The sequence below is a fragment of the Martes martes genome, assembly GCF_963455335.1.
Source record: "Martes martes genome assembly, chromosome: 13".
Classification (NCBI taxonomy): Eukaryota; Metazoa; Chordata; class Mammalia; order Carnivora; family Mustelidae; genus Martes; species Martes martes.
The window spans coordinates 70153488-70180451 of record NC_137901.1 but is presented as its reverse complement, the minus strand read 5'-3'; the positions used below and the strand labels follow the sequence as shown (position 1 = coordinate 70180451).

Sequence of the window (26964 nt, the reverse complement as noted above, 5' to 3'; positions counted from 1 at the left end):
CTTCATATTCAGCAACTACAGTCTGACTCTTGATTTTGCCTCAGGTCATGATCTCAGGGTCTTGAGATCAAGTCCCACGTTGGGCTCTGTGCTCCGAGCAGAGTCTGCTGGAGGTTCTCTCTCTCCCTCTCCCTCTGCGTGCTGCCCCTAAATAAAATCTTAAAAAAAATTTTTTTTCTTTTGGCCATTTAGCTTGGATGACATCTACTACCCTGTCTTCCAGATTGCTGATGCATTCTTCTGCACTATCTAATCTGCTGTGGATTCCCCTCTAGTGGATCTGTCTAGTATCAGGCCAGCTAGACAGAGGGACGGAAAGAAATGTGGTGCCTGCCAGTGCTTCCGTTCTCAGAGAAAGCCCCTACAGATCCTTGCCCATTTAGCACATGTCCTCACCCTAAAATTAATTAGTCATAGAGCATAAGACTCTTGATCTGAGGGTTGTGAGTTGGAGCCCCATGTGTGGTGTAGAGTTTACTTAAAATAAAAAATTTCTTTTTTAAAAATTTTTATTTATTTGAGCATGAACAGTGGGGAGGGGCCAAGGGAGAGGAAGAAGTAAGCTCCCCACTAAGCAGGGAGCCTGACTTGGGCTTGATCCCAGGGCCCCAGGATAATAACCTAAGCCCGAGGCAGATGCTTAACCAACTGAGCCACTTAGGTGACCCTAAAATAAACAATTAAAATAAATAAGTTAGTCAATAAATCTCCTTCCCATATGACACAGGCACTTTTCAAACTGCGGCCTCTGTGCTGAGTCTCAGGGCAAGTGAGCTTGTACAGGGCCCTTTAAAAGTGGACTCTCAGTTTCCCACAGCCCTCCAGTTCTCCTGATCAGCCCTGCTGATTTTCAGAGCTCCTGGAGTTAGCGCCACTGATTTTTTTAAAGCCAGATGTTATGAGGGCTCCTCTTCCCAGTGCAGATCTCCATAGCTCGAGGTGCCTGATGAGGGGGCAGGGTTTGAACCCCTCACTTCTGAGGGACGATCTCTGTGCCTGTGATATCCCTTCCACTAGTGAGTCACTGTACCAGGGGTATGGGTCCCAACCAGAACATGCCTTTGCCCCTCCTACCCCTCTCCATGTGGCTTTCTTTCTATCTTTAGCTGTGGAAGAGCTGTTCTGCTAGTCTTCAGAACATTCTCAGTGGAGTTGCTACATATGCAGGTGCAGCCTCAGTGTGTCCATGGGAGCAGGTAAGCTCAGGATCATCTGCTATCTTGATCCACTCCCTAGGCTGATTTCTTATGGAAGGGATCTGCTACGATGAAACATCCCCAGTGCCCCAGGTTTAACTTAAAGCTGGTGGGATACTCTTGGCCTCTTGTTTTGTTTACGTAATGTGGCCATCTACCTCTTACTTCACAATTAGTTGAGAACATTACGGGAACCCCAAGCCCAGGAACCTTTGATTATGTATGAGGATACTAGTCAAATAACAAAACAGGAGTTTCTACCCCTTGTCAGGCACCTCATTAGGCAGAAGAAAACAGGATCCTTGTCCTGATGGAAAGGAGAGTTGAGAGAAGACAGGTAAGTGTGATGAACATCGCAGAGGAGTCCGCATTGCTGGGAACCTGCACTGAGCCTGTGGCAAGTCAAGAGAGGGGGACCTAAGGAAGTAATGTTTAAACTGAGGCCTGAAGGATAAGGGAAAGAGAAGGAAGATGCTGATTCATCAAGTACATACCGTGTGCTAAGCCACTTGCATCATTTCATTTAGTCCTGAGAATGACCCTTTAAGATAGCTATATTGTCCCCATTTTTCAGATGAGGAAACTGAGGCTCAAAAAGCTGAAGAGCCCCATTCAAGGTCACCTAGTTAAGAGGTGGCAGAATGAGGACTTAAACTCAAGTCAGCATGATTTAAAAGCCAATCTAGTTAGGGGCGCTTGGGTGGCTCAGTGGGTTAAAGCCTCTGTCTTCGGCTCAGGTCATGATCTCAGGGTCCTGGGATTGAGCCCCACATCGGGCTCTCTGGTCAGCAGGGAACCTGCTTCCTCCCGTCTCTCTGCCTGCCTCTCTGCCTACGTGTGACCTCTGTCAAATAAATAAATAAAATCTTTAAAAAAAAAAAGCCAACCTAATTAAAGACTGTTGTCATAGTCATGGCCAGAAAAGATGAGGGCATCAGTGGATAAGGAGAGAAGTGGATGTGTGGGCTCAGGAGGTACAAGTGCAAGTAGAACTAACGGGACTTAGTACATGGTACTGAGATAAAGGAGGCGGAATCAAAGATGACTCCTGGTTTCTGTCTTTTTTTTTTTTTTTAAGATTTTATTTATTTACTTGAGAGAGAGAGAGAGAGCATGAGAGGGGAGAAGGTCAGAGAGAGAAGCAGACTCCCCGCTGAGTCGGGAGCCTGATGCGGGACTCGATTCTGGGACTTGATCCTGGGACTCGATCCTGGGACTCCAGGATCACGACCTGAGCTGAAGGCAGTCGCTTAACCAACTGAGCCACCCAGGCGCGCCTCCTGGTTTCTGTCTTGATCAACTGGGTGAATAGTGACCCACCCAGATGACCTACCAAGATGGAGAAAAGGGAGAAGCAAGTTTACAGGGAAAGAATCATTCACCTAAATTTGATACATTCTACTTCAGTTAAAAAAATTGGTTGATTAAACGAAAACCAAACAGGGAGAGTTCCATGCCTAGAAACTCCCCCTCTTCATGCCTCGTCAATCCCTGTGTTCTCTATACCCATTCATCACCCCTTCCTTCTGATGTCCTAAGGCACCCTGATTCTTTTCTGATCCTTGGTCCCTCTGATAGCCAAGCCCCAAGCAGAACAGGACCAAGGACTGCCGAGAGAAGGCTGTCCTTGGCCATACCCTTCACTCTCACAGAAGTGGCCCTATGGTTGCCACGTGCTTTCACCAGATCTTTCCTGACCGACCCTTCCTTCTCTACTGAGGCCGCTGAGTTCCTTCAGGAAAAGCCCCTTCATCATCCTAGCGCTCAAATCGGTCCATGTGAGCAGCCTCTGCCTCCCCAGGCTCAGAAGGGCCCTGCCCCTGCTTTAATGGTCTTCTATTGCAGGCTTGAAATTCCTACTGTATTTAATGAGGGGCCCACATCTTTATTTAGCACTAGGTCCCACAGATTATGTAGCTGGTCCTATCTGTACACTTGCGCGATGGGGGACCTGGAGTGGCATTCTTTCCCATCTCTGGGAATGAGCCTCATTTCCAACTATGAAGACCCACTGCTTTGGAGATAAAGCAAAAAAAAAAGTTCACTTTCTTTTTTTCTATGAAATACAGTTTTATGTTTCTTCCTGGGTAATAACTTAGGAGAGAACCTTGGGACTAAAATGCAGAAATAACAAATTATGGGCTATTAAGTGTGGTTAATTAGTTCTTTATAGTTTAGGCAGAGACATGGCTGACTTCCTCCGGCATACTCAGTGACAGGTAGGGACACGGGCTTGCTTAAATACAACTTAGGGTCCCTCAGGAGGTAGAGGGAAGAGCAACTGAGTAATCCCAGCCTGGCTTTTGAAGCTAAAATCTCCACCAAGGCCTCGCCACCAGTGAGAGTTATGTTCTCTTGCAAGCCTAATCACTCAGTGATCAGGGGCCCTTTACCTGAGATCTCCTCAGCTCTCCGAGTGTGGAGGTGGTCTGTGTGATGTCTGGGAATCATGCAGCAGCCTCTGGGTTGTAACTCATACTTCTGCCCCAGAAGTCTCCAAGTTGGTTCCATCTGCCACTCTGGCTCCAAACAGCCGCAAATCCTTGCTTACTTCAGTAAACACCTATTTTTTTAAAAAAAACTGAACCAAAAAAATGTTGCTTAGATTCCTTGCTAAACAGGATGCAGAAATGCTCTGCTGCCTATGACCACAGCCCTTTGCATCCTGATGAGCTAATGCATAAAGCACTATGACCCCTGAGTGGCAACTCTTCCAGTGTCACTTACAGCAGTAATATCGAAGACCCAATAGGCACAACACACAGAAAATAGAATCTGCCCCCAAATTCCTTGTTCATTAGCCAGTATCAATTCAAACTGGTTGTCAAAGGCTTTCAGAATGTACTAGGTCGTCCCACTGATTTCCCACTGAACTGATCACGTAACTGCTGCCCTGCTCAGGAAGCTTAGCCTACATCCTTGGTTCACAAAAAGCTTGAATGCCTTTGTCTGGTATCTGCATGCGTCCCATTCTGACATCAGCTGGGCTTTCCAGCTCTATCGCCCCAGAGCCTGCATCCCAGCCACACCAAACTATTCTTTACTCCACGTACTTTCTCCCTTTTATTCTCTCTCTTCTCCCTCAACTTTTACATTCCTATTCATTGAGTGCCTATCCTTGCTAGGTCTGGGGAATACAACAGGAAGAAAGCAGGCCCAGTCCCTAGGTCTAGTGAATCCATAATTACACAAACCTTCATGGCAAAGTGTAAGAAGGGCTATGGGGGAAAGGAAAGGAGGCTCTGAGTGCCCACATCAGGGGTTTAGTCTAGTCTGGGCATCAGGAAAGCTTACTTGAGGAGTGTGATTTTTAATTTTTTAAAAGATTTTATTTATTTATTAGAGAGAGCATGTGCAAACGCCTGCACACACACAAACGGGGGAGGGGCAGAGGGAGAGAGAGAGAGAACCCCAAGCAGACTCTGCACTGAGCGTGGAGGCCAACACTGGGCTTGATCCCTCAACCCTGAGATCAAGATGTGAGTTGAGATCAAGAGTCAGAGGCTTAACCAACTGAGCCACCCAGGCGTCCCTTGAGGAGTGTGATTTCTGTGACCAGAAACAGAGGTGGTAACTGGGCACCAACTAGCAACCAGGGCAGGCTACTAGGAGGGCATGTTCAGGCCAGACTAGCATGGGAGGAGCCCTGGAAGCAAGGTCATTTTGAGGGAAGCACTGACAGACCAGAGAGGCTGGAGTGCAGAGAGCAAGAGGAGATGTGAGTTCAGGTTAGGATAAACTGAGTCTGAACTCAAAGAATGTGGTCGTCATCCCTAGAGCCAGGGGAGATCTTTGAAGGATTTTCAGTAGTAATATCAGTGTCTGTGTTTTTTTAAGTAGGCTCGTGCCCAATGTGGGGGCTTGAACTTTCAACCCTGAGATCAAGAGTGGCATGTTCTCCCGACTAAGCCAGCCAGGTGCCTCATCAGAGTTGTTTTTAAGAGGCTTCTGGAAGGGGTGCAGGGCACTTGCTGGGGCAATCAGATGAGAAGGGAGGAGCAGTGCAATAAAGTGTATGGGGGAGGCGTTTGGGTGGCTCAGTCAGTTAAACATCTGCCTTTGGCTCAGGTCATGATCCCAGGGTCCTGGGATCGAGTCCCATGTCAGGCTCTCTGTTCAGCAGAAGCCTGCTTGCTTCTCCCTCTTCCTGCCACTCCCCTGCTTGTACTCTCTCTCTGTGTCAAATAAATGAATGAAATCTTAAAAAACAAAACAAAACCCAAAAACTTAAAAAAATTTAAAAAAAAGAGAAAAGTGTTTGGGTTGTAGAGAGGGGATAAAGAAGATCTCAGTCTTGCACAGTGGGAAGGACAGCAGTGTCATCTAGTGAGGCTCTGTGTCCTGGGGAAGTCTGGGGGCTTGTTCTGAAGAAGGCTCTCTGAATGTTGTGCATAGAGGGATGTCTGGGGTGGAGAGGAATGTGTGCCATTCGAGGCAGAGTGATGGAACTGGAACAGTGGATGGGAAGGAGCCTGCCCAGACAGAAGGATCAGGAGGCCAAGGACTAATCAAAAGACCAGGGAGAAAAAATGGAGCTGGCAAAGAGGGTCAAAAAAGAAAGAATGAAGTTACGGTGCCAAAAGAACAGGGAAGAGAGTATGTCAGAAAGCACCAGCCACAAAGGGCAAGTGGGCCCCTCAAAGAAAAGGGGAAAAGAATGGCATAAAGAAAGAAGAGTAAATCTTAAGTCCAGAAGGCAGAGCACAGGGAGGCCGTGGAGCTGGAGCTTCAGGTGCAGGTGGGACTGGACGGAGAGGAGGGAGAGGTGGCAGGGGAGGCCTGGAGGTCAGTGCAGCTAGATCAAGAGAGGCCTCAGTAAGGAGTTTGGCCCTGATTCTCAGGGTCAGCAGAGGGTTGTTAGTTTGATTTGGTTTGTCTTTTTAATTAGAAACAAAGTGCAGGCTCCTTGTAAATAAATTAGGAACCACCCTCCACCAAAACAAACTCTGTAGCACCAAAGAAATGTATGTTAACAACCGGAAGTTCCTTCTGCTAAATCCCACTCCTCGGCTAGCATTTCAGTGTTATCATTCCAGACTTTCTGCCATTCACAGACTTCTTAGTTTTATGAAGACAGGATCATGCTACATGTAATTTTTCCAACTTCCCTTATGCAGTCAGCAGTAATCGTGGGTTTCCCCCTGGTCTGACTGGCTGCACAGTGCTCCACAGCTGGGATATACCTGTGCTTACTATGGCTGTGTAACCAATCGCCACTGTATTAGCAGGTTAAACGATACATAGTTGTTACCTCACGGTTTGGAGTCTTGCACAGTGTGGCTGGTCCTCTGCTCAGGGTCTCCCAGGGCTGCTCCCCCATCTGAGACTTGGGGTCCTCTTCCAAACTCTTTCAAATTGTTGGCAGAATCCACTTCCTTGCAGCTTCAGGACTGAAGTTCGCTTCCTTGCTGGCGGTCGACTGGGGCCACTCAGCTCCTAGAGGTTTCCTTCATTCCTTACCAGGTGATTCCCTCCATCTTCAAAGCCAGTAACAAATATACCTCAAGTTTCACACTTCTTCTAGGAAGAGCTGAATCCTTTTGAGGAGTCACCTGCTTAGGTCAGGGCCACTCAGGATAACCTCTCCTTCGGAAGGTCAGCTGTGCCATCTGACAACCTAATCAGGGGAATAGAATCCATCCCATTCCAAGTCTCACCCACACTCAAGGGCAGGGTCACTGCAGCTTCACCTTAGAATTCTGTGAGGCACGATACCATACAATCGCCTTCCAATATAGGGACAGGTGAATTGTTCCCCATGTTTTGCTTTCTACAAACAACTACGATCAGTAGTTTTTACATATATTTTGTATGCTTTGTAAATATTTTTGTTGGGTTTTAAAAAGTGGCATTTCTGGGTTGAGCATATAATCACAGTGTAATTTTTAAAAATATACACAGATTTACATAAAAGAAATAAGCATCTCTTTTGGATCTACTTGGCTTTTCTTACACTTTCCTTACCTTTTTTTTTTTTTTTAAAGATTTTATTTATTTAACAGAGTGATACAGTGAGAGAAGAAATACAGGTGGGGGCGGGGAGTAGGAGAGGGAGAACCAGGCTTCCCACTGTGCAGGGAGCCTGATGCGGTGCTCGATTCCAGGACCCTGGGATCATGACCTGAGCCGAAGGCAGATGCCCCACAACTGAGCCACCCATCTCCCCAGACTTTCCTTATTTTTGATGACTGACAGTTTTGAGGTACTAGTCAGGTATTTTGTAGAATACCCCTTAATTAGGATTTGATGTTTTTCTCATGCTTAGACTAGGGTTTTTAGGAGAAAGAATATAGAAATAAAGTGTCATTCTCATCACAGCCACTGAAGGGTACATACTATCAACATGTCCCTGTTCCTGTTGGCCTGGATCACCTGGTTGAGGTCGTGTTTGTCAGATTTCCCCACTGCAAAATGACTCTTTTCCCCCCCTTTCCATACTTTCAATGTTGGAAGGAAATCACTATGTGAAGCCCACACCTACAGAGCAGGAAGTCATGGTCTATCCCACTGAGAGCACAGTATCTACATTAATCATGTAGAGTTCTATGCAGGGGATTTGTCTGTTCTCCTCTTTTTATTTATTTATATGATCACTGATTAATATCAGTATGGTCTCACGAATATGGACTTTACACTCTGGATTATACTCCTTTAGGGTTGACATAAGGTTTATTTGCCTGCTTGGGTACTCTTAGGCTTTTGCACTGATGGATAATACTATTTCTACATGTGACAATCTCCAGTCTCTTTGACATTCTGTGGTGCAGTTTATTATTTTTTTAAGATTTATTTATTTATTTGAGAGAGCGAGTCTGAGCAAGAGCCAGGGGAGGGTCAGAGGGAGAAGGAGAGACAGACTCCCTGCTGAGCAGGGAACCCGACCTGGGGCTCGATCCCAGGACCCTGGGATCATGACCTGAGTTGAAGTTAGAGCCTTAACCCACCTGAGTGCCCAGGTGCCCCAGTATAAACTTTTTTATTTCTTGATGGTAAATTTAATGCTCTACTTTATTTTTATTGTTTAAATTGTTCTAATTTTGGCCACTGGGAACTCTTTCAGTTGGCTCCTGTGCCCTCCAGCATATGCCATATTTGTGTTGTTTTATTGTTTGTTTCATGAGCACAATGTGGGGTTTGAACTTACAACCTTTAGATCAAGACCTAAGCTAAGATCAAGAGTCTGATGTTTGGGGGAGAGGAAGCAAGATGGTGGAAGAGTAGGAGACTGAAATATCATTAGGTCCTAGGAGTTCAGCTAGATAGTTATCAAACCATTCTGAACACCTACAAACTCAACAGGAGATAGAAGAGAAGAGCAGCAATTCTAGGAACAGAAAATCGGCCACTTTCCAGAAGGTAGAAGTGAATCCGAAGCAACGGGAAGACAGACCGCAGAGGGAGGGGCCAGCTACTGGGTTGTGAGAGAGCAGCAGAGCACAAAATCGGAACTTTTAGAAGTGTGCTCCACTGAGGGAAGTCACTCCAGAGCTAAGCGGGGGTGGAGCCCTCACAGGGACAGTGTAGTCTCAGGACCCATGCGGTCACAGAAAGACAAGAAATACCTGAATGTGGCAGAGTTCCCAGGTACTGGAGTAGGGAGGCTGGCTGCAGAGACAGAGCCGAGGAGGGGGCTCTCAGCTCAGGGTTACCTTAAACCGTGACCCAAGTCACAGTTGGGCCACTGCTCTTTGAGCAGGGACCCCACAAGTGGCAGATCCAGAGAGATCCCCTCCTTCCTCCTCCGGGAGGAGCAGTGTGGGAGTGCGTGGCAGGAATCTGCTGGGTTTGGAGACTCCAAATGGGGTGGCCACATGCCAGAGATCGAAACACTTGGTCACAGGCTGGGTGAGCTCCGAGTGCAGCTGGAGACCTCTAGATGGGAGGGACTGACTGCTTTTCTCTGAGGGCAATGAGGAGTGGGGTCCCAAGCTCTTGTCTCCTACAGGCCAGAGATTTGGAAGCCGCCATCCTCATCCCCATCCCCCAAAGCTGTATGGAAAGCATTCAAGGAACAAAAGCTACGGAGAGCAAACCCAAGCGGATTACTTAGCCTGGCTCCTGGCAAGGGCAGTGCAATTCCGTCTCGGGCAAAGACATTTGAGAATCAGCAACAGGCCCCTCCCTCAGAAGATCATCAAGAACATCCTGCCAAGACCAAGTTCACCGATCAATGAGAACTGTGGAACTCCAAAGCTAGGGGTAAGCAACACACTGAATTCATGGCTTCTTTCCCATGATCCTTTAGTCTTTCAAAGTTAACTTTTTAAAATTTTATTTTTTTCTTATTCTATTTTTTTAACTTTTCCTCTTTTTTAAAGATTTTATTTATTTATTTGACAGAGAGAGATATCACAAGGAGGCAGAGAGGCAGACAGAGAGAAAGGGGGAAGCAGAGCCCACCGAGCAGAGAGCCCGATGTGGGGCTCGATCCCAGCACCCTGAGATCATGACCTGAGCCGAAGGCAGAGGCTCAACCCACTGAGCCACCCAGGAACCCCTAACTTTTCCTCTTTCTTATTTTAACATTTTTAAACTATTTTATCTTATCAATACCTTTTTTAAAAAAATCTTTTTAAATTTTCACTGTTAAATTCATATTCTATCCCTTCATTGTATTTAACCTTATTTTTTTGTATACATTCAGGTTTTTTTTTCTTTAAAATTTTGGGATACAATTTCTTCTCATAGATCAAAATATACTCTAAATCTAGCACATGGCTTTGTTCTAGTCTCCAGCCTGATCACATTCTTTCCTCTTTTTTCTTTTTCCAACCAACTTCTTGTCAATTCCTTTTTTAGAATCTTTTAAAATTTTCATCTTTACAGTCATGTTCCATCCTTCATCATGTTTACCCTTATTTTTGTGTGTATGTATATATATATGTTTTTCTTTCTTTGAAATTTTGGGAGGTAGTTTCATCTAACAGACCAGAATACACCCAAAATCAAGTGGGTGGCTCTTTTCTATTCACCAGTCTAAAATATATATATATGTGTGTGTGTGTGTGTGTGTGTGTGTGTATTTAAAGATTTTATTTATATTTTTATATATATATATATATTTTTTAAAGATTTTATTTATTTGACAGAGAGAAAGAGATCACAAGTAGGCAGAGAAGGGGGGAAGCAAGCTCCCCGCCGAGCAGAGAGCCCGATGTGGGGTTTGATCCCAGGACCTTGAGATCATGACCCAAGCCGAAGGCAGAGGCTTTAACCTACTGAGCCACCCAGGCACCCCTAATATATATATTTTTAAATTTTTGCCCCTTTTCTTCTTCCCCCAGTTTTGCGTCTCTTTTGATTTGATTAGCATATATTTTTCTGGGGTCTTTGCCACCCTTCTAGTATTTTGTTCTTTTTCTCTCATTCATCAATTTTTATCTGGATAAAATGACAAGGCAGAAAAACTCACCACAAAAAAAAAAAAAAAAAGAGGCAGTACCGATGGCTAGGGACATTAGTAATATGTCAGAACTAGAGGTTCAGCATGATGATTATCAAGGTGCCAGATGGGGTTGAAAAAAGCATGGAAGGTATTGGAGAATCTTTCTCTGGAGAAATAAAATCCCTTTCTGGAGAAATAAAAAAACTAAAATCTAACCAAGTCAAAATAAAAAAAGCTATTAATGAGATACAATAAAACACAGAGGCTCTTACTGCTACGATAAATGACACAGAAGAGAGAATCAGTGATATAGAAGAACAAGTAACAGAGAATAAAGAAGCTGAGCAAAAGAGAGACAAACAACTACTGGGCCATAAGGGGAGAATCTGAGAAATGAGTGATATCATAAGACAAAACAATATTAGAATAATTGGGATCCCAGAAGAAGAAAGAGAGAGAGGGACAGAAGGTATACTGGAACAAATTATAGTAGAGAATTTCCCTAATATGGCAAAGGGAACAAGCATCAAAATCCAGGAGGCACAGAGAACCTCCTTCAAAATCAATAAAAATAGGTCCACACCCTGTCATCTAATGGTAAAACTTACAACTCTAAGTAACAAAGAGAAATTCCTGAAACCAGCTTGGGACACGAGGTCTGTAACAGACAATGGTAAGAATATTAGATTGGCAGCAGACCTAACCACAGAGACCTGGTGGGCCAGAAAGGACTGGATTGATATATTCAGAGCACTAAAGGAAAAAAATATGCAGCCAAGAATACTATATCCAGCTAGGCTTCTTTGAAAATAGAAGGAGAGATAAAAAGCTTCCAGGATGGGGGCACCTGGGTGGTTCAGTGGGTTAAAGCCTCTGCCTTCGGCTCAGGTCATGATCCCAGGGTCCTGGGATCGAGCCCCACATCAGGCTCTCTGCTCAGCAGGGAGCCTGCTTCCCTTCCTCTCTCTCTGCCTGCCTCTCTGCCTACTTGTGATCTCTGTCTGTCAAATAAATAAATAAAATCTTTAAAAAAAAAGTTTCCAGGACAAAAATTAAAATAATTTGCAAACACCAAACAAACCCTATAGGAAATATTGAAAGGGGTCCTCTAAGCAAAAAGAGAGCCTAAAAGTAACAGACCAGAAAGGAACAGAGACAATATACAGTAACAGTCACCTTACAGGCAACACAATGGCACTAAATTCATATCTTTCAATAGTTACCCTGAATGTAAATGGGCTAAATGCACCAATCAAAAGACACAGGGTATCAGAATGGATGAAAAAATAAAACCCATCGATAGGCTGTCTACAAGAAACTCATTTTAGACCCAAAGACACCTCCAGATTTAAAGTGAAGGCCATTACCATGCTAATGGCCATCAAAAGAAAGCTGGGGTGGCAATCCTTATAACAGATAAATTAGATTTTAAGCCAAAGACTATAATGAGGAAGGACACTATATCATACTTGAGGGGTCTGTCCAACAAGATCTAACAATTTAAAAATAACTAAACTAACCAAACCCACTAACATGGAAGCAGCCAATTATATAAACCAAATAATAACAAAATCAAAGGAACACACTGGCAATAATACAATAATAGTAGGGGACTTCAACACCCCCCTCACTGAAAGGGACAGATCATCTAAGCAAAAGCTCAACAAGGAAATAAAGGCTTTAAATGACACACTGGACCAGATGGACATCACAGATATATTCAGAACATTCCATTCCAAAGCAACAGAATACACATTGTTCTCTAGTGCACATGGAGCATTCTCCAGAATAGATCACATCCTGGGTCATAAATTGGGTTTCAACTGGTACAAAAGATTGGGATCATAGCCTGCATATTTTCATACCACAATGCTCTGAAACTAGAACTCAATCACAAGAGGAAAGTTGGAAAGAACTCATACATGGAGGCTAAAGAGCACCCTACTAGAGAATGAATGGGTCAACCAGGAAATTAAAGAATTTAAAAAATTCTTGGAAACAAATGAAAATGAAAACACAACTGTTCAAAATCTTTGGGACACAGCAAAGGTGGTCCTGAAAGGAAAGTATATAGCAATACAAGCCTTTCTCAAGAAACAAGAAAGGTCTCAAGTACACAACCTAACCCTACACCTAAAGGAGCTGGAGAAAGAACAGCAAAGAAAGCCTAAACCCAGCAGGAGAAGAGAAATAATAAAGATCAGAGAAGAATAGGAGAAAAAGAATAGAACAAATCAATGAACTAGGAGCTGGTTCTTTGAAAGAATTAATAAGATTGATAAACCCCTGGCCAGACTTACCAAAAAGAAAAAAGAAAGGACCCAAGTTAATAAAATCATGAATGAAAGAGGAGAGATCACAACCAACACCAAAGAAATACAAACAATTATATTATTATGAGTAACTATATGACAGCAAATTTGACAATCCTGAAGAAAAGGATGCATTCCTAGATACATATAAACTATCAAAACTGAACCAGGAAGAAACAGTAAACCTGAACAGACCCATAACCAGTAAGGAGATTGAAGCAGTCGTTCAAAAGTCTCCCAACAAACAAGAGCCAGGGCCAGATGGCTTCCCAGGGGAATTCTACTAAACATTTAAACATTTAAGGAAAAATCTATCTATTCTCCTGAAACCATTCTAAAAAATAGAAATGGAAGGAAAACTTCCAAACTCATTTTATGAGGCCAATATTACCCTGATCCCAAAACCAAAGACCCCATCAAAAAGGAGATTTACAGACCAATATCCTTGATGAACACAGATGCAAAAATTCTCACCAAAATACTAGCCAATAGGATCCAACAGTAATTAAAAGGATTATTCACCACGACCAAGTGGGATTTATTCTTGGGCTGCAAGGTTGGTTCAACAACTGCAAATCAGTGTGATACATACATTAAGAAAAGAAAGAATAAGAACCATATGATACTCTCAATAGATGCTGAAAAAGCATTTGACAAAGTACAGCATCCTTTCTTGATCAAAACTCTTCAAAGTGTAGGGATAGAGGGTACATACCTCAATATCATCAAAGCCATCTATGAAAACCCCACAGCGAATATCATTCTCAATGGGGAATAACGGAGAGCTTTTCCCTGAAGGTCAGGAACACGGCAGGGCTGTCCACTATCACCACTGCTAGTACTATAAGTCCTAGCTTCAGCAATCAGACAACAAAAAGAAATTAAAGGCATCCGAATCAAAGAGGAAGTCAAACTCTCACTCTTCACAGATGCTATGATACTTTCTGTGGAAAACCCAAAAGACTCCACTCCAAAACTGCTAGAACTCATACAGGAATTCAGTAAAGTATCAGGATATAAAATCAATGCACAGAAATCAGTTTTATTTCTATACACCAACAGTAAGACAGAAGAAAGAGAAATTAAGGATCCCATTTACAATTGCACCCAAAACCAAAAGATACCTAGGAATAAACCTAACCAAAGAGGTGAAGAATCTGTACTCAGAAAACTATAAAATACTCATGAAAGAAATTGAGGAAGACACAAAGAAATGGAAAAACGTTCCATGCTCATGGATTGGAAGAACAAATATTGTGAAAATGTCTATGCCACCTAAAGCAATCTACACATTTAATGCAATCCCTATCAAAATAACATCAATTTTTTTCAAAGAAATGGGACAAATAATCCTAAAATTTATATGGAACCAGAAAAGGCCCTGAATAGTCAGAGGAATGTTGAAAAAGAAAGCCAACGTTGGTGGCATCACAATTCCAGACTTCAAGCTCTATTACAAAGTTGTAATCATCAAGACAGTATGGTACTGGCACAAGAGCAGACACATAATCAATGGAACAGTAAAGAGTGCCCAAAAATAGACCCTCAACTATGTGGTCAACTAATCTTCGACAAAGCAGGAAAGAATGTCCAATGGAAAAAAGACAGTCTCTTCGACAAATGGTGTTGGGAAAACTGGACAGCCACATGCAGAAGAATGAAACTAGACCATTTCCTTACACCACACACAAAAATAGACTCCAAATGGATGAAGGACCTCAATGTGAGGAAGGAATCCATCAAAATCCTTGAGGGGAACACAGGCAGCAACCTCTTTGACCTCAGCCGCAGCAACTTCTTCCTAGAAACATCGCCAAAGGCAAGAAAAACAAGGGCAAAAATGAACTATTGGGACTTTATGAAGATCAAAAGCTTTTGCACAGTAAAGGAAACAGTCAACAAAACCAAAAGACCACTGACAGAATGGGAGAAAATGTTTGCAAATGACATATCAGATAAAGGGCTAGTACCAAAAATCTATAAGGAACTTATCAAACTCAATACCCAAAGAACAAATAATCCCATCAAGAAATGGGCAGAGGACATGAACAGACATTTCTGCAAAGAAGACATCCAGATGGCCAACACACACACGAAAAAGTGCTCCACATCACTCGGCATCAGGGAAATACAAATCAAAACCACAATGAGATGCTACCTCACACCAGTCAGAATGGCTAAAATGAACAAGTCAAGAAATGACAGATGTTGGCGAGGATGTGGAGAAAAGGGGACCCCTCCTCCACTGGTGGTGGGAATGCAAGTCGGTGCAACCACTCTGGAAAACAGTATGGAGGTTCCTCAAGAAGTTGAAAATAGAGCTACATATATACATATATATATATATGTATGTATGTATGTGTGTGTGTGTGTGTGTGTATATATATATATATATATATATATACGGAATACTATGCAGCCATCAAAAGAAAGGAAATCTTGCCATTTGCGATGACATGGATGGAACTAGAGGGTATCATGCCGAGCGAAATAAGTCAATCAGAGAAAGACAATTATGATATGCTCTCTCTGATATGAGGAATTTAAGAGGGAGGGCAGAGGGTTGTAGCAATAGGGAAGGGAAAAATGAAACAAGATGGGATCGGGAAGGAGACAAACCCTAAGAGACCCTTAATCTCACAAAACAAACTGAGGGTTGCTGGATGGTGGGGAGGAAGGGATAGGATGGCTGGGTTATGGACACTGGGGAGGGTATGTGCTACGGTGAGTGCTGTGAAATGTTTAAGCCTGATGATTCACAGACCTGTACCCTTGGGGCAAATAATACATTATATGTTAATAATAATAATAAAAAGAGTCAGATGTTTAACTGACTGAGCCACCCAGTCACTCCTCCTCATTTTCTTCCTTACACAAGGCTCATCTTGTATATTTCCTGTTTCAGTCCTAGAATCAGCTGTTTCTCCAAGGAGGCCTGGTTCCTTTTATTAAAGAACAGAATTAGAAACCAAGGTCTAGGTACCCCTGGCTGGATCAGTCAGTAGAGCATGTGACTCTTGATCTCAGGTTGGGCATAGAGTTTGCTTAATAAAAACACATATTAAAAAAAAAAAAGAAACCAAGATCTGGGCATTAGATGCGCCCACTGCTACTGGGGTATCATTGCTGTTTGGCCCTCTCAGCAGAGCTAGTAAATATATATGTGTATACTAATATATATATTTTTAAAATTTTATATATAAATGTATGTACATACACACACACATATATACACATATACACGCACACATATATATTACATATATATATGTATATATATATATGTAATACACACACACACATCCAACCATCTCTACTGTCTCTAATATTTCCTTGGTGTAGTGAGGAAGGAATCCATCAAAATCCTTGAGGGGCAGCAACCTCTTCAACCTCAGCCACAGCAACTTCTTCCTAGAAACATCGCCAAAGGCAATGTTTACTTCCCTAAGTGATTATAGTTTTTTTCTGAGACAAAGTGTACATTATCATCCAACACTGTGAAAGCCTAGCAGCATCCAAACATAAAATTAACCCTTATGTGGGCCCTAAAGGTCTAGTATGTGGTTTGACTTTATGGAAGTAAAGTCTTCCCTATTTCACAGGACCCCTATATTTCTTCCTTTTTCTACCCTGAGAGAGAGCCACTTAGCATAAATCACAGAAATATGTGCTGGGAGCTATCAGAAACATTAAGAGAAAGGTTTTTTGGTCCAGCATATGCTCCATCCTGAAGAACTTAGGGCCCAGGATTATTTCTACAATCCACAGTGGAACCAGACACCCAGGCTGACGTGGAGCAGATATGGGCAGAGAAAGGGAAGGGCAACCTGAAAAGAAATGAGTATCCAGGAATCTTCTGAAGTTCAGTCTAGAGAGAGAGACCAAAAAGTAACCAAATGGGGAAGTGCAGAAACAGTTTTACCACTAGCTGGGATCCATGAGCACTGGAGAAGGCGCTTTTCTTTCGGGCAATGACTAGTTCCTTCTAGATGTGACAGGGCAACACAGCAGGGTGACAACTCTATTCTGCAGTATCTTGGATGATGAACCTCCAACTGTATCTAAAAGTAGGATTTTGACATAAAAGAATAATTTCCTAAGTTTTCAGAGTTTTTATCTGGGTTTCTTTCAGGGACTTTTAGTGCTTAAATCTGTCATCTAGAAAAGACAAACCCAACCCATTAAATGCCAGTATAAAGATTTCAGTAAGGGGGAATGAAGACCAACTGTACTGGTTTAGGAATAAAACAAAGTAGGTAAAACCACTCTTTCCATGACTATATGCTAACCTGGCAGTCCCTCTAACCACTTAAGTAATTTTCTTCCTTTTAATGACATTTATTTATTTATTTAGCTACAGAAATAATCTGTATCATCATTTTAAAGTTCAGGTAACACCAACAAGCAAAATGAAGAACATAAAAATCATATATAATTCCAAGGTCCAGAAACAATCACTATTTATATTTTTAAATAGTCTTTTCCCCTCCTATGAACATACACATAAATATAATTCATAAAAACTGAGTCATGTTTTATATAATGTTTAGTATGAAACCTGCTTTTCTACATCTAACACTATATTATGAACATCTATGTTGAACTTGCCTTTCTCCAATATTCAGAAGCTGGATCTAAACATGGAAGGTACATGGACTGAATCCTCACTTTTAAAGTTTTTTATTTTATTTATTTGACAGAGAGAGCCAGAGAGCACAAGCGGGGGGTGGGGGGGAGACAGCAGAGGGAGAGAAGAGGGCTCCCCACTGAGCAAGGAGCCCAATGCAGGGCTCGATACCAGGATCCTAGGATCATGACCTGGGCCGAAGGCAGATGCCCAACCATCTGAGCCTCCGAGGCGTCCCTGAATCCTCTTTTTAAATTTAATTTTATTGTTTCAGTGTTCCAAGACTCATTGTTTATGCACCACACCCAGTGCTCCATGTAATAGGATCCTCATTTTTAATAGGTATTGCCAAACCATCCTCCAAGAAGTTGTGTATAATATTCCCACCAATAATGTGTGCACATTTCCTCTCACTAATATCAACTGATGATTTTAAATCTCTTTCATTTGGAGAGATGGAAAAAAGGTAATTTCACTGGTGTTTTAATCTAGATTTGCTTTTATTAGTTGTATCTTACTACCTTCTTAAACCACTATCCTTTCTTTGCTTAGTTTTAGTTTCTTCCATATACTGAACTGGCTCTGTCTCCAGAAAAATTTCTACTTTTTTATTCATCCTTTGACAGATCTAACTATAAGTATTCTACATCTATATTCATAAGGGATATTGGTCTTTTCCTGTAATGTTTTTGTCAGGTCTTTATAGCAGGTAATATTGACCTCAATAAAATGAATTCGGAAGTATTAACCTTCTCCATTCTCCGATGAAATTGGTCTAAGATTAGTGAAACTTCTTCCTCAAGACTTTGCTAGAAACTATCAGTAATAACTGCTTTTTATTTCTGGCATTCTGATATTTTTGTTCTGTAATTGATGTTTCCTTCCTTAGTCCATCAGGCTAATAATTTGGGTACTCTTTTTACAAAGAACCAGCTTATAGCTTTGGTAATTTTCTCTCTGGTTTTCTCTATATTAATTTCTGTTATTTTCTTCTTTCTGCTTATCTTGGGTTTACTTCCTTTTTTAGTTTCTTAGGTCATTGATATTAAACCTTTATTCTTTTTCAATATAAGTATTTCCCAGCTTTACTGAGATATAATTGACACTTAACATTGTTTAGACTTAAGGTATACAATCTATTGACTTGATACACTCACATGCTGTGAAATGATTATCACTGTCATGTTAGCCAACATCTTTTTATTATTATTATGTTAGTGACCATACAGTACATCATTAGTTTTTTTTTTTTTTAAGATTTTATTTATTTGACAGAAATCACAAGTAGGAGAGAGGCAGGCGGGGGTGGGGGCGGTAAGCAGGCTCCCTGCTGAGCAGAGAGCCCGATGCGGGGCTCGATCCCAGGACCCCGGAATCATGACCTGAGCTGAAGACAGAGACTCAACCCACTGAGCCACCCAGGCGCCCCCATCATTAGGATTTGATGTAGTGTTCCATGACTCATTGTTTGCATATAACATGCAGCGCTCCATGCAATCCATGCCGTCCTTAATACTCATTACCAGGCTCACTTATCCCCCCCCATCCCCTGCCCTTCTAAAACCTTCAGTTTGTTTCCCGGAATCCACAGTTTCTCAGGGTTCGCCTCCCACTCCGATCATGGAGGACATTTTCCCTTCCTTCTCCTAATGTCCTCCATGCTATTTCTTATGTTCCATAAGTGAAACCATATGATAATTGACTTTCTCTGCTTGACTTATTTCACTTAGCAAATCTCCTCCAGTCCCCTCCATGTTGATACAAAAGTTGGGTATTCATCTTTTCTGATGGCTGAGTAATATTCCACTGTGTATATGGACCACATCTTCTTTATCTGTATGTCTGTTGAAGGCCATCTCGGTTAGCCAATATCTTCATCACCTCACACACTTACCATTTTTCTTTGTCATGAGAAAATTTAATATCTACTCTCTTAGCAACTTTTGAATTTATAATAGAGTATTATTAATTAAAATCACCATGCTGTATATTAGATCCCCAAACTTATTCATCTTATAACTGGAAGTTCGTATATTTTGACCAACATCTCCCCGTTTCGTCCATTCCCCAGCCCCTGGCAACCACCATTATACTCTTCTGTTTTTATGAGTTTGGCTTTTTAGATTCCACATATAAGTGACATCATATTTCTCTTTCCCTGTCTTATTTCCCTTTGCATGTCTTTTTTTTTTTTTTAAAGATTTATTTATTTGTCACAGAGAGAGAGAGAGAGAGAGAGAGTGCACGAGTGCACAAGCAGTCAGAGCATCAGGCAGAGGCGGAGAGAGAAGCAGGTTCCCTGTCAAGCAAGGAGCCCAATGCGGGACTCAATCCCAGGACTCTGGGATCATGACCTTAGCCAAAGGCAGCGGCTTAACTGACTGTGCCACCCAGCTGCCCCTGCATAATGTCCTTTAAAAGCCCATCCATGGTGAGGCTCCTGGGTGGCTCAGTCGGTTAAGCATCTAAGTCTTGGTTTCAGCTAGGTATTATCTCAAGGGGTTTGGAATTGAGCCCTGTGTTGGGCTCTGTGCTTGGTACAGAGTCTGCTTGAAGATTCTCTCCCTCTGTTCCTCCCCCAACTTGCTGTTTCTCTAAAATAAGTAAATAAGCCTTTTAAAAAAAGTCCATTCATGTTGTCATAAATGACTGAATTTCCTTTTCTTATGAACAATATGCCATGTGTGTGTGTGTGTGTGTGTGTACACTTACACATAACACATGTTATCTGTTTATCCATCAATGGACACTTGGGTTGTCTCCATTATCTTGGCTATTGTGAGTCACGCTGCAATGAACATGGAAATGCAGATCTCTCTTCCAGATCCTTATTTCATTTCCTTTGGATACATAACTTTGAAGTGGGATTGCTGGATCATATCATACTTCCAATTTTTTGAGGAAACTCCATACTGTTTTCCACAGTGGCAGAATCAATTTAGATTCCCACCAACAGTGCACAAGGGTCCCTTTTTCCACATTCTTGCCTACACTTGACATCTCATCTTTCTGATGATAGCCATTTTAACAAGTGTGCAGTGATATCTTATTTTAGTTTTGATTTGCATTTTTCTGATGACCAGGGATGTGGAGCATCTTTTCATTTTCATACTGGCTACTTAGAGGTCTTATTTTTTTAAAGGTTTTATTTATTTATTTGAGAGAGGGAGAGAGAGAATGAGCAGTGGGGAATGGCAGTGGGGGGAGGGACGGAGAGAGAGAGAGAGAGACAGACTCCCTGCTGAGCGGGAAGCCTGATGTGGGGCTTGATCCCAGGACCCAGAGATCATGATCTGAGCCGAAGACAGATGCTTAACTAAGACACCCAGGTTACCCTAGATGTCTTCTTTAGAAAAATGTCTATTCAGATCCCTGATTAAGTTGGATTTTTTTTTTTTGCTATTGAATTGTTTACATATTATGGATACTAAGCCTTATCAAATATATGGTTTGCGAGTATTTTCTCCCATTTTATAAGCTGCCTTTTCATTTTGTTGATTGTTTCTTTTGCTATGCAGAATTTTTAGTTTGATGTAGTCCCACTTACTAATTTTTACCCTTGTTGTGTTTTGGGTGTCATATTAAAAAAAAAAAAATCATTGCCAAGACCAAGTCATGGAACTTTCCCCCTTTATTTTCTACTGGAAGTTTTATGGTTCAGACCTTGTTTAGTCTTTAATCCATTTTGATTTAATTTTTATGAGTGGCATAAAAGAGAGGTCCAATTTCATTCTCTAGTTTTCCTAACACCATTTATTAAAGAGGCTATCCTTCCCCCAGTATTCTTGGCTCCCTTGTCAAGTATTAGTTGACTATACATGTAAGAGTTATTTCTGGGCTCTCAATTCTGATCCATGGGTCTATGTTTCTATTTTTATGCCACTACCATGGTGCTTTGATTACACAGCTCTGTAGTATAGTTTGAAATTAGGAACTGTGATTTTTAGGACTGCTTCTTCTATTTCTGTGGAAGCTACCACTGGAATTTTGATAGGGATTTTTTTTAAGCTATCGATGGCTTTGCATAGTATGAACATTTTAATCACGTTAATTCTTCCAATATATTAACATGGGATACTTTCCATTTATGTCTACTTAAATTTTCTTTCATCAAGGCCTCACAGTGTTCAGTGTACAGACGTTTCATCTCTTTGATTAAATCTATTCTTAAGTGTTTTACTGTTTTTGATGTTACTGTGAATAGGATTGTCTTCTTTTTCAGACATTTCACTGTTAGTGTATAGAAATGCAACTGATTTCTGCATGCTGATTTTCTATATTTTAACTTTACTGAATTCATTCATTATTTCTAACCAGCTTTTGGTGGAATCATTGGTATTTTCTTTCCTTTTTTTTTTTTTTTTTAAAGATTTATTTATTTGACAGGGATCACAAGTAGGCAGAGAGGCAGGCAGAAGGCAGTGGGGAAGTCCCTGCTGAGCAGAGAGCCCGACGTGGGGCTCGATCCCAGGACCCTGAGATCATGACCTGAGCCAAAGGCAGATGCTTTAACCCACTGAGCCACCCAGGCGCCCCTCATTGGGATTTTCTATATAAGATTATATCACCTGCAAACAAAGACAATTCTACTTCTTCCTTTCAAATTTGTATTTATTTTTAATTTCTTTATTTTGCCTGATTAGTCTGGCTAGGACTTCTAGTATTTCGTTGGATAGGAATGGGAAATGTGGGCACCAGTATCTTGTTCCTTGGGGTGGGGGGAAGCTTTCAACCTTTGACCACTGAGTATGATGTTAGCTGAAGGCTTGTGATATACGGCCTTTATTATATTAAGGTACGTTCCTTCTATACCCAGTTTGTTGAGGGTTTTTATAGTGAAAAATGTTGGATTTTGTCACATGCTTTTTCTGCATCTATGCAGATGATCCTAAGAGTATTCTCCAGGAGATCTCAAGACTGTAGCCAGGTGGGGCAAGAGCTAATTCACAGGCCGCTGCAGGGTCCACAGCTAGGACTGAGGTTTATATGTCTATTATCTAATGCATGGATGGGTAGGACTCCTCCCAGGTTCCTTGGTGTGTATGGTGCTAGATCCCACAGCTCCCACAAAGGCATTTTTTCCATGGATGGATGCTGAATTAGTGTTGGGGGAGAATGTACGAAAATGAAGGATATCTTATTCCACCATGATGCCAGTGTCACTTCCCTATATTTAGTAATCTATTTTACCTCATTTGACACTGATAAATGATATGATCTATGTGACTCATCATTGCCTAGAGACTCTTGATTGGTTTCTCCCGGCTCTACAACCTTCCCAGGTCTGTTCAGGCACACTACTGCCCTGTACCCTGGGCTTACTCCTTCTTACAACTTCTTATATTTGGCTTATGGCATACCAGATTGATCTGGGGTTCTTAGAGGAATGGGGCAAGCTACCTCTCTAAAGTGGCTGCTCTTTCCAAACTAAGAGCTCTATAAAAGCAGATATTACATGTAATGTTACTCTATAGATTAAATTCCTAGGGGCGCCTGGCTGGCTCAGTCAGTAAAACAAGCAACTCTTGATCTCAGAGTTTTGAGTTCAAGCCCCATATTGGGTATAGAGATTACTTAAATAAAAAATTAAAATATAAATTTTTATATCTGCACATGCCCATGACAGCCCCCCCCCCTTTTAAAGATTTATTTATTTCAGAGACAGAGCAAGTGTGAGTTGGGGGGAGAGCAAAGGAGAGAATCTTCAAGCAGACTCCCTGAGGAGCATGGAGCCCAATGCAGGGCTTGATCGCATGACCCATGAGATCATGCCCTGAGCTGAAACCAAGAGCTGGACACTTAACTGACTGAGCCACCCGGGTGCCCGAAAGCCCTTCCTTTAGCATGACTTGTATACTAATGTTTATATACATACATATGTGTATATATTGTCTTCCTGTTTTGTATCTGGAGAAACACTATTCACTGATCCACTAATTCTTGATGTGCCAACTTGTGTTTTAGCTGTGTCAGAATAAAGGATCAAGATATCTTCCAAACGGGTGCCTGGGTGGCTCAGTGGGTTAAAGCTTCTGCCTTCAACTCAGGTCATGATCCCAGGGTCCTGGGATTGAGCCCCACATCGGGCTCTCTGCTCAACAGGGAGTCTGCCTCCCCCTCTCTCTCTGACTGCCTCTCTGCCTACTTGTGATCTCTGTCTGTCAAATAAATAAATAAAATCTTAAAAAAAAGATATCTTCCAAACAAAAGGAATTAACTCCTTCTGTTGGGTGTAGGCCCTAAGGCATTCCCCTGCTCACTAATGAAGTTATGGATATTTTTCTATGTTTACTGGTCGTTGTGAATTTTTTCTTATCTCTGCCCATTTTTATTGGGTTGTCTTAGTTTTATTGGCTTATTGAAAATAATATATTGGAGTTGCTCTTTATTAAATATAATGTAATCCTAGGCTGTCACTTGCTTAAACTTTATTTAATGATATCTTCATCAGTTACTAAGCTATTGTTTTTAGCCTTAAACACATCCTCCTACATTCTGCTCTGCAATGGTGGGACTGAAATTCTGCAAAACTACAGTTCTCCTTAGCCAGCTGGCTTCCTGACAAATCCCACCAATGGCACTAGAGAGAGACAAGAGTACAGGAGAAAGGAGTTGCGCTTCCCTGTTTTGCTTGCTGCTCCTGTCAGTATTGCTCTAGGACTGGTTCTTTACCATGAAGGCAGCACTCAGTTCCAGTTTCCAGGCTCTTGTAGCACTTCCAGAATGAGACTTACTACACCTCTTGGAGGTACCAGCCAGGTAGTACTCTGTGATAGAGAGTATAATATCAAAGATATCTGTCTCTTCCATCCCTGGAAGCTGCTGAATATGGTATCTTACAGTGCAAAAGGCAATTTGCAGATATGAGTAAGTTAAGAACCTTGAGATGGGAGATTATCCTGAATAATCTCGGTGGGTGGGCCCAATGTCATCACAAGGGTCCTTAGAAGTGGTAGGAGGAGGCAGGCAGGCCAGCGTCAGGGTGGTGTAATGTATGAAGGACACAGCCAGCCTCTGCTAGCTTTGGAGGATGAAGGAAGGAGTCATAAACCAATGCAGGCATCCTCTAAAAGCTGTAAAAAGCAAGGAAATGGATTCTTCCCAAGAACCTCCAGAAAGGAACATGGCCCTGCTGGTACTTTGATTTTTTTGCTTAGTGAGATTGATGTCAATCTGTGCCAGACTTCTAACCTATACAACGGTAAGAGCATAAATCTGTTTTAAGCTACTAAATTTGTGGTGTTTTGTTACAATAGTAACAGAAAACTAATATATACTCTAACATCAGAGGTCGAGGTTCCAGCTCTTGTTGGGACCCTCTTTCAAGCTTCTAGGTACTCATAACTCCAAACTCTTCCCTTGTTTTCCCAGCCTCAGGGGTGATAGCTGTTTCCTATGGGTACAATTTCCATGATACCTCAGGGTTCCCCTCTGCTTTTTGAAACTTCCATACCTTTTTAAAGAACCACATTCCAATAAGCTCTTCCTGTTAAATTAATCAGCATGGCTGCTGTTTTCCTGACTGATCCAGGATCTTCTACAAAGCCTTGCTACTTTTATTATAGTCATATCCCTTAGCATTTTCCACTTTTAGGTTTTATGATTTACATAAAAATTTCTCTATTCCAAGATTTTTTTTAAGTAATCTCTACACCCAGTGTGGGGCTTGAACTTACAACCCTGAGATCAAGAGTTGCATGCTCTACCAACTGAGCCAGCCAGGTGCCCCCTGTCTATTCCAAGATTTATTTATTTTTTAAAGATTTATTTATTTATTTATTTGACAGAGATCACAAGTAGGCAGAGAGGCAGACAGAGAGAGAGGAAGGGAAGCAGGCTCCCTGCTGAGCAGAGCCCGATGTGGGGCTTGATCCCAGGACCCCGGGATCATGACCTGAGCCGAAGGCAGAGGCTTTAACCCACTGAGCCACCCAGGCGCCCCAAGATTTTTTTATTTCAACTTTTTCCAATTAGGGGTATAGCTTTATATTTTATATAGTTTTATATTTTAAATTTAGGGTTTTTTTTTAAAGATTTTATTTATTTGATAGATAGAGAGTGAGAGCCCAAGAGCAGGAAGAGGGAGAAGGAAGCTCCCTGCTGAGCAGGGCGTCTGATGCAGGGCTAAGCCCCAGGATGCTGGAACCATGACCTCGGCCAAAGGCAGTCGCTTAACCAAATGAGCCACCTAGGCACCCCTAAATTTAGTTTTTAATCCATCTAGAATATATCTTTGTACTTAAGTAGAAAGTCAGCATTTAATGTGATCATTTCCCCCAAATGACTAGCTGATTTTCCAACGTCATCTAGTCCACACTTTGCCCACTGATGTGAAAGTTATCCTAGTCATACACTGAATTACCATATATGTAGTTCTGTTTTTAACTCTCTTTTCTGTTCCACTGATTTGTTTATTCTTGACCTATAACATGCTGTTTTAATTTCTATAGCTTTATACAATGTCTTAACGTCTAAAAGGGTAGGTCTTCCCATACCTCCATTATCCTTTCTCAGAATTTCCTTCTTATGTGTTTATTCTTCCATATGAACTTTATTTATTTTTAAAGTAGGTTCCCCACCCAGCATGAAGCCCAATATAGGACTTGAACTCATGACCCTGAGATCAACAATCAGATGCTTAACCAACAGAGCCACCCACGCACCCCTCCTTCAGATGAACTTCAGAACTTACTTGCCTTCAGTGTATAATTTAAGGAAGAAGAAATAGCTTTACAATATAAAATTTTACTATCCAGGAGTGCCTGGCTAGCTCAGTTGGTATAGCATGGGCCTCTTGACCTCAGGGGTTGTGAGTTCAAACCCCATTCTGCATACAGATATTACTTTAAAGAAAAAAAAAAAAGTCTGTTTGGGGCACCTGACTGCCTCAGTTGGGAGAGCATGCGATTATGGACCACAGGGTTGTAAATTCAAGTACCACGTTGTATGCAGAGATTACTTAGAAATACAATCTTAAAAAAAATTAGGGGTGCCTGGGTGGTTCGGTTGGTTAAGCATCTGCCTTCGGCTCAGGTCATGATCTCACAGTCCTGGGATCCAGCCCCACGAGGTTCCCTGCTCAGTGGGGCACCTGCTTTTCCCTCTCCCTCTGCAGATCCCCTTCCTTGAACACACTATCTCTGTCAAATCAATCATTCAATCTTAAAAAAAGTAAAAACAAATGAAGTTTTACTACACAGGAATATATTTCAGGAAGAATTAAAAGCTTGATTATTCTTTTATTTTAAAATGTATTCCTAGAGCGCTTGGGTGGCTCAACTGGTTAAGCGGTTAAGGGTCTGCCTTCAGCTCAGGTCCTGGAACAGAGCCCCACATCATCCATCCCCCGCATCATGGGGCTCCCTGCCGGCTTCTCCCTCTGCCCCTCCCCCGGCTCATGCTGTCTCGCTCACTGGCTCTCTCTCTCAAATAAATAAAAAATAA

The 26964-nt window shown here is 41.9% G+C and overlaps 1 long non-coding RNA gene across 2 annotated transcripts in view; it reads right to left on the bottom strand.

The window, feature by feature from the left end:
- Window positions 1-26964, bottom strand: part of LOC308354560 — an 82146-nt gene that overhangs the window by 13470 nt on the left and 41712 nt on the right. For both annotated transcript variants that reach the window (XR_013967874.1, XR_013967875.1), the window contains 2 exons: window positions 6448-6813; window positions 3590-3777 (listed from right to left, as the gene is read on the bottom strand). This is a non-coding gene — a long non-coding RNA (uncharacterized lncRNA). The remainder of the gene's footprint in view (window positions 1-3589; window positions 3778-6447; window positions 6814-26964) is intronic.